General features: G+C 35.8%; 1 pseudogene; it reads left to right on the top strand.

The window, feature by feature from the left end:
- The window catches only part of LOC107685220 (elongation factor-like GTPase 1), a 134,481-nt pseudogene that overhangs the window by 88,060 nt on the left and 37,134 nt on the right, over nucleotides 1-9,287 (top strand).

Raw genomic sequence — 9,287 nt, 5'->3', positions numbered from 1 at the left:
TCGCATGCCAATGTGCATTGGCTCGTTTAGTTTACACTCGAAGTAGATTGGTCTCTCTAAGCGAGATCCCAATTTCGTCGGTCATCCGATGTGACGTCGAGAGTGACCGACTGAAAGGGAACAAATGGTACTATTTCCATGCTTTTAAAGATTTTATCGATCTCGCATCCCTTCACAAAATGTATAGGCCCTAGCCCTAGACAAAAGAAGCCAACTATATATGTATTTTTTTTTTAAACTTTGTTTGGTTGATTATTTTTATTTTTATTATTATTTCTTCAGTATGAAACTGTGATCTAAAGTATTTTTGCACATGTGTATCGTTCTTCTACGAATGCCCCTAAAGAATTATTTTGTTAATTGTATGCATGAATGAAGTGAAATAATAACTCTTGATTTTGAAACTTTTGTTGGAGAGTCTTTTATTTGGTTTAAGCGCTGAGTGGGGTCATTATATTTTTTTCGACAGTTATTTAAACTGTCTGGCACCCGAACAAAAACTTTAAATTGTGTGGCCACGCTACAGTACATACATGTTTTTACATTGTACTTATATTTTAAAAAAATTCTGTAATTACATTTTATAGTGTTGACCCATCCTCTACATTGTACTTATTTTTTTTAAGTACATAAGTAGTTAAGGCCACTTAATTTAAAGTGGAACCATGCATCCTTGTGGAATAAAAGTATTTATATCTTTCAAAAAAATACAAATCTAAATAAATAATATATAGTAGTCATTATAAACAGAAAGAAAAACAAAAATAAGCAAAAAAAAAAAAAAGTAAACGTGCCTTGCCTTAGCAACCGCCCAGAACACCTTGACACTGGTGTTTTTATTTCTTTAATAATTCCAAGTCAATGTAACTTCCTCATTAGTTTGTCGTGAAATTAATTTCACTTGGTTTTACGTTGATCGAAAATGTATGTGTGCTATTAAACATGATGGAACCCGCAAGACCAAAATCGGTTGAAAACATTAGCCATGATTATTATTCAGGCTTTTGTCGGCTTTGAAGAACCACAGCTGAGAGCCGGCACAGCAGCCAAAGGCACCGCGAGCGAAAAAACGCTCTTTATATAACTTGCGCCTGGGCCAACTGTATTTGTGGTTGGAGGACATTTCTCCTCGCTTGAGTCATTGAGATCACTTGCTCTCGGTTGTTTGCCCCTTTGTGCTGCAACACCGCAATCAGGACAGGATCCAAACACTGCCTCCGTAGGCCTCGCTGCCTGGTGCGAGCGGAAACCGTCAGTCTGGGGCGATTGTGTTTGACCTTTGACCTCCGCTTGTCCTCAGAGGACTCGCCTTCTACGCTTGCCAAGAGAGACTGCACACACTTGTTTGTTTGCTTGGCTTTCGACTGAAGTTGTTCGACTAAATAATGGTCTCCCACAGTACTGTATTGTAATGCTGGAAGTAGTGGAGTTAAAAACACTGAGGAAGTACAATCTAAAATAGATGAACATCTGATCGTTAGCGTAAAGCTGTATGTCTATACATGCATTCAGCATCATGGAAAATGCTTATAAATGGAGTTTCCATCTTAGTAATGATTATGTCATACTGTGTGAGTGATTAAAAATAGCGTTTGGCAGACTTGAGTAAGAAGTGTTTTTCATCTGCCTTTAGCAGCTTGTGGTGTTTGAGTGATTCATCGTCACAAAACCTTCAGACTTCTGTTAAACTGCAGAATTACATAATTGTGTTAAGACTATCTATCTATCTATCTATCTATCTGTCTGTCTGTCTGTCTATCTATCTATTGATCTATCTCTGTCTGTCTGTCTGTCTGTCTGTCTGTCTGTCTATCTATTTGTCATTCTATCTATCCATCGTTCTATTCATCGTTCTATCATTCTATCGCTCTATCTATCATTATATCGCTCTATCTATCTATCTATCGTTCTTTTGCCTTATTTGTCTGTCATTATTTATTAACTTATTTGTTTATTTATTTATCTACCCTGTTAAAAGGACCAATAAGTAATTCCATTCTACAATTCCAAAACATCAGTCTGAAGTTATTTCAACAACCTCCTCTTGATTTCCACCATCGTTTCTGCCAGGATGTAATTGTTCTTAATTTCCAAAACCCTTCAGCTCAAATTTAGCTTCCATTTTTTCAAGAGTGTCTATTTCTTCCATGTGTGGCCCAGATTCCTGCAGCGGGTCTGTTCTCCTACTGTATGTAACTCTTCCCAGGTTAATTCGGCAGCGTGCTCTGTTTTTCTGTGCTTTTGTTGGGGAATGCCTCTGAGACGCAGTCACCTTTGAGTAATTACCTGCTCATGTTTCATGTTGAAAGAGCGTCTCTGTTTTACAGTTATAAAGAGCAGAGCGAGCGCTGTCCTGAGCTCTGGTATCAACTCTTATCAGAGGACGGCTGTTTCAGAAACGGGGCATTTTGGATTTTTCCCTTCAAGTAGAAGTTAACCTCTTGCAAGTCGAGCACTGTATTGAAATTCTTCTGTTCTCCGACTTTCTTTCTTCTCCACAATTTTCTTCAATTAGTTCAGCTCAAGCACTTAAATCACACACCGTGCTCTGTGTTCTGGTCTATATTAACTTTAGACTTAAAGACATTTAAGATTAAAGTTTGAAAATGGATAGTACTGTATAGTAGTGGATAGTACTTGACTAACAAAAGACTATGTGTAGATGTATCAAAGAATAATAATCTATCGCTCATTCATTTGTTGTTCATTCGTTTGTTCTATCATTCGTTTGTTTGTTCTAGCATTCTATCTATCATTCTATCGTTCATATTTTGTCTTATTAGTAGGGTTGGGTATCGTTTAGAGCCCGACCGATATGGGTTTTTTGGGGCCGATACCGATATTAGGGGGTAAAAAAGTCAGATACCGATATATCGGCCGATATTCTTTGTGTATGTTATAGTACAGTACCAGTCAAAAGTTTGGACACTTTCCCATTCGGGTGTCCAAACATTTGACTGGTACTATATATAGAATACAGTATAGACATAAACAGAATATATATACATAAACACATTTTTTGCAATGATCACTCAAATGTGGTGATCAAACACTTGTATGTTATTGTATGTAAGGGCATTTAACAATTTAACAATGAACTTCACTATCCAAAATGAGTCTGACATCAGTGCACTGAACAGTAAAGTTGAAGTTTATTCAACTTTAATTCAATTCAATTCCATTCAACTTTATTCTGTTGAAGTTTATTTCACTTCGGAACATTCAGTCACGGATTTGCGCTACTGTCTTCACACACACAGATGAAACTTACTAAAGAAGTGTGAAGTGTGACATAATATAATATAGGGGAGCGCGATGCACAAAGTGAGTATATACATAAACAGAATATATATACATAAACACATTTTTTGCAATGATCACTCAAATGTGGTGATCAAACACTTGTATGTTATTGTATGTAAGGGCATTTAACAATTTAACAATGAACTTCACTATCCAAAATGAGTCTGACATCAGTGCACTGAACAGTAAAGTTGAAGTTTATTCAACTTTAATTCAATTCAATTCCATTCAACTTTATTCTGTTGAAGTTTATTTCACTTCGGAACATTCAGTCACGGATTTGCGCTACTGTCTTCACACACACAGATGAAACTTACTAAAGAAGTGTGAAGTGTGACATAATATAATATAGGGGAGCGGAAAGAAGTCAGTTTCGGCCCGGAACAACCTTTTCTACAGTGGAAATACACGGAACGGTTCGAGAACGGACACAAACTGGGAACCCGTACCGTGCCCTCTGTTCTCTGTGCTCGCGCTTGCGCTTCGTGTGCGCTGCACGCAAACAGGGCGCAAGTTCTTTTCGTTCCTGCACTTAAATTGCTTTTAATCGCATTAAAATGCGAATGCAGGAATCGTTAAGCAGAACTGAAATGCACGCGTCTTATCGAATACCCGGTTCTTGGAAATTTGGAGCCGGTTCTAAAAATGGAACCGGTTTTCGACACCCAACCCTACTTATTAGTCATGTCTATCTATCTATCTATCTATCTATCTATCTATCTATCTATCTATCTATCTATCTGTCTATCTGTCTGTCTGTCTTTCTATCGTTCTATCTATCTATCGTTCGTTCGTTCGTTCTATCTATCGTTCGTTCGTTCGTTCGTTCTATCTATCGTTCTATCGTTCTGTCGCTCTATCATTCTATCATTTTATCTCATTCTGTCATTCTATCTATCCATCTATCCATCTATCTATCATCTATCTATCTATTGTTTGATCATTCGATCTTTCGACCTAATAAAAAGAACAGCAAGAATTTATCCATTGTTTTTTTTTCTGTCTGTCTGTCTGTTTTATTGCATATTACTATCAATTCCTGCTTCTATTTTTATGTTGCTTTACACCCTTTTAACTCATTATATGCAAAAATAGATATTTATTAGGTTTTAATGATCTGATACTTTAACTGATACTATCCAGCGCCTGTGCTATTTCTCTCCAGAAGTTAAGAACAATAAAAATGGTCTTTGTACTCTTTTAAAATTTGGGTAGGTTTTGTGTATCTCTTAACCTCCTCACACAAGTGCGCATCAGTTTGGGCGTCTATTGTTATTGCACTCTCCAGTATAGGCAAAAGTTACCACCTTGTTGCAACAAACTGAGTGTACAGACTTCATACATGTAGAAAAAACAGGTTTGCATGTACAGTATGCTGATGATAAAATTTGCACCATACTCAACCAAAGAATACTTTGGGCTTTATACTATTTGAAAATGTCATCTAAAAACATTGTTATAATGCAGAAACAAAGGTGCTTGTCAGGTTTACAGACGATAGACAAGTATCAAGTACATAGGTAATTCCTTTAGAAAATACAAGTTTAGACTTTCATGCTTCAATAATTACCCTGTGCTCATTTTCTCCGTTTTTCTTTTTCACCCTGAAGATCTGCAGCTCTGTGGTGTGGAAATCAGAAGCATGTGTGAGGTGAAAAGTTTAGAGCAGGATGGATTTATGCAGCAGTCATTAAAACACCATCTGATGGTGATGAGCGAAGGATTTGCTTGTTTTTAAAGAGGCTGGATTTGTCCCGAGCCGCTGATCTGAGGTCTGTCGTGCTGTCGGTGTGTGGTGGGTTAGTCGGGCACGGGCTGGCCCTGAATCAGTGGAGGGGGTGAGAGGGCTCAACACGAACAGGAAATCATCAGCTCTGTGGATAAATATGGCAGTGTGCCTTAAAGAGTCGCACACAAAGAGCTCTTGTGTCTAGACTGACCACTGCATGTGGCTTGACTTTCAGTGATGAACGAGTGACTCGCAGGTTAAAAGAGTGTTGCCTACAGGAGGGGTAGAATAACCCCTGTTCAAATCACTCACCCTTCTCTCTTCCTGCCGTCATGATCCAGAGAAATCCACTGATGTGTGTATAGACCTTAGAAAGTGTTGTTTTTAATAAAATTCATGTACTTGTTTCATTTCTAAATGTTTGATTTCAAAGGTGGTGTGTCTGCTTTTTGCACCATTAGACACCATGAAATTGCAAAAATAATGGCTGTATTTATTTATTTAGTATTATTTAAATACTGTTTTAGTATTCATTCATATTTTGAATTGGCGTTTATTTTTATATTTTCAGTTTTCATTTTAATTTTAATTTAAGTTTGAGTAATTTTGTTCTGCTTTTGCCATTTTTATTTTTTTATTTTTTTTCTATTTAGCTTCAATCTTTTTACAATTTAATCCATTTAATTTTATTAATTTTATTACATCAACTTGAACTTATTTTATTTCAGTTAGTTCCAAAAGAAACATTTATCTTTTTTATTTTTATTTATTTTTTTTTATTATAAACTCTTTCATTTAATATTTATTTTTTATTTCGGCTTTATTTCAGTTACTTAAAACCATTTTTAATAGTTTATTTTTAGTTGACAATAACAACTGATTTGTTATGTCATACTAGCATGCTGCCTACTATTTCTGCAATATCTTTATGTGGCAGGAATAATAAAAGTATATGATATTCATATTCAATGACTGTTTTCAAACAGGTAGTCTTGCCTTCAAACGTACACCATTGGTTTGACCAATGTCATTTTAGTCGTGATACTCAAACAAACAGTTTTGACAATGTAGTGCCACATTGTTTTTGGAGAATCATTCCAGGAATCATTTATATTTCTCTATCCACATTGGAATGGAAAAGAGAAACATATGGTAGTATGATAATCCAATATTATAATGTATTTTAGCTTAATGTGGATAGACAGCTATAAGTGAGTCATCTGAAGGACAGTTCTACTTAAAAGTGTGAGAAAAACACAGTTTGAGCATCACAACAAAAACCGACATGGCAGCATTGGTTTAACTAATGGTGTACTTTTGGGGGTGGAGCCTTCTGTTTGTTCCGACCAATGGCAGATAGGGGGAGCGTTTTAAAAAGTTTTTGAAAGACATCATTGGCTAAACTTGCAATGTTATATTATTCTCTATTATTGTGTAGACCTTTAAATATATTTATCGTGAACAACGTGAAGTAGACAGGTTTATTTTGTGACAATATCTGGATAATTGTAAATTAATTAGCTTATTGTGCAGCCAATTAAATCAGTAAATGGAAATGAAATTTTGATTTCAATTCAAAAATATTTTGATTAAAAAAACATTTAACTAGCATGTACATTATACACAAGTATTTGAGCATAGAATGTCATAATTGACCAATCAGAATCAAGCATTCCAGATGTTCCAGGATCTGATTGGATGCTTCATTCTAAACTAGTCTGTGTGTTCTAAACTAAAGAGACGCTCTCATTTTCCCACGCCTTGAGGCATCTGTGCAACATCCTGCCCTGAAAACCGTGTATCCTGATCCAGACATATGCAAACACTTATAGAAAGAATGTCAAAGCAGGACACTCACTTTGCATTAACAACCCTTCCATTTTAAATTAATTTAGCAGATTTAATGCTTATGCACATTTGACTCCGTATACATGGTTTATTTTTCTGCATTTGGTATGTTTGCGAGTCGATCCGTGATGTCATGCTCTGATCCTGCAGGAGAGATCGACACCGTCCAAACCGTCAGACTTAAGACTTCATACGCCACTCGGCCTCCGCAGGCCTGCGCTGTGATTACCGTTAAGCCATTTTTATTACCGACTTTACAGCCTCCAGGTGTTTGCTCATGAACACGATTGCGAGTCTGGCTGGAATTGGCCCTTAATAAGGCCAGCCTGTGACATAAGCTCTTGACTCAAGGCTGCTTCATTGACTGAGCAAACTAACCTCTCGGGTTGAGGCTCCGCTCTCCTGATGGAAACACTCTTGAACCTGATGTAATTTGACTGAATGGGATTCGAGGGGCGAGTGAAATGGTCGTCCCGCTGAGCCGCTGAAGCGCTTCATTCAGTTGTCCCTATCAGTCCGGTTTTATATGAATGCATCTCCTCCGATTTCTGCCTGCCAGTCGGTCCTGAAAAAGTGTTGCTTTTTGTTTTGTTTTTTGGTGGTAAATGTAAGAAGTGTGTTAAATAGAGGATCTTGCTATAAAATTTTGCATGTGGGAATTGCTTCAGGAATTAACAAAACCTCAACAAGATAATTGTGAGAAGTGTCTCTACGGTATATTCATAATCCATGATCAGCCTCAGTATTTCACACTCTCATCCTCTCTCTAAATTGATTGATTTATTTAATTTTTTTAAGTTTAATTTATTTAATTTATTTTTGGTTTACTTTATTATTATTACTATTTTAAAAAACTTTTTAAATTTTGTCTGCATTTTATCAGATCATTCATTCATTCATTCATTCATTCATTCAGATGGGACAGCTTGGAAATAAAAATGCAGCTATATATTTAATTTGATTTAATTTAATTTGAAAACGTTGCATTTTGGAAAGTATTTACGTTATATTAAGATCACAGTGTAACTTTTTTCTTCAAATTTGTTCAAATAGGTGTATAAATCTATAAATGTTTTAATTTTCTTTTTAAATATTTTTAATACATTTAATTACTAATATATTACACTTTTTAATATAGTCATATTTTTTAACTCCATTGAAATTACTTATAATTCTTTAATACATATCAATATCACAATGAATATCATTACAGGCAGCATGATAATTTTGTGTTGAACAATACTGATGATAAGCTTTTTTATGTTGTTGAAATTTTGTTTTGTTTATTAAAGGATGCGTTTGAAAAAAACATGAACCACTTGACTACTTGTTCTATTTATTTTCTAGCAAATAAATATTTATATTCCTTTCACAACTAAGCACACTTTTTTGGAATGCTTCCCTAGGCCAGATGTCATATCACCAGCCGAATTTTGGGTTCTCCATTTCCATCACAGCCCTGCAATCATGTCTGTTATTGCAAATGTCAGAGTTCTCCAAAGTGTGTTTTTCTTTTTCCATCACAACGTGCACAAACACATGCTTACACTCTTACTCACACAACCTCCACCTAAACGGGCGCACACAGGGGCCCTTGTTAAAAGAGGCAGCCGTTGTATAAATAATAACGTTTAATGTAAAAAAAAATATATATACAGTATATCTTTTTATGGAACATTATTGGAGCCCTGAGGTTTAAAATCCTGTTATTTGATACCGTTTGACTGGTATTTTGAATGCAGCTTTGTTTAATGTTGTTTGTATCTCTGCAGGTATTGGTGGAATGGAGGAATTCATTCTCAAATAGGCAACCATCTCAACATCTCCGGCCTGCCCGCCATTCACGCCACTCAACTTTGAAGCTACGCCCATCGTCAGAGTAGCAGTCGAGCCCAAACATCCAAGTACGTGTTGATGAGCAAAACCAGAAACACACAGAACGCATTAAACACATCTTGAGTATCATTTTTCATTGTGCTGCAACAGGTAAAGCATTGCAGTACACTGCTGGACACATAAAGCAAAAATAACTGATAAGCAAAAAGGAAAGAAGAGTGTATTGAATCATCACGATGACTCAGTAGTAAAAATGAACAAGCTGTTCAGAAGAGTTATTTTTTCTCTGCCCTGGAGCTAGTCGTGCTTCTCAATGTAATATAAACTTTTTATAAATATATAAAGGGTATATATTTAGTAAGCTTAGTATCTTTTTCCAAGTGTCTGTGATGATTCTGTTACAAAACGTTGTGAGCTGCCTTCTGCAAAATGATAAGCCTAACAATACAGAGCACATACTAATGTGCTGTATATCTATGCTTTTTGGTATAAAAAATTATTTTATTTATATTTATCTATGCATTATGGTATATATACAGTATATATATATATGTATGTGTGTGTGTGTGTG

The sequence above is a fragment of the Sinocyclocheilus anshuiensis genome, unplaced genomic scaffold, assembly GCF_001515605.1.
Source record: "Sinocyclocheilus anshuiensis isolate Anshui unplaced genomic scaffold, SAMN03320099.WGS_v1.1 scaffold333, whole genome shotgun sequence".
NCBI lineage: Eukaryota > Metazoa > Chordata > Actinopteri > Cypriniformes > Cyprinidae > Sinocyclocheilus > Sinocyclocheilus anshuiensis.
This window is presented reverse-complemented; position numbering and strand designations above follow the sequence as displayed.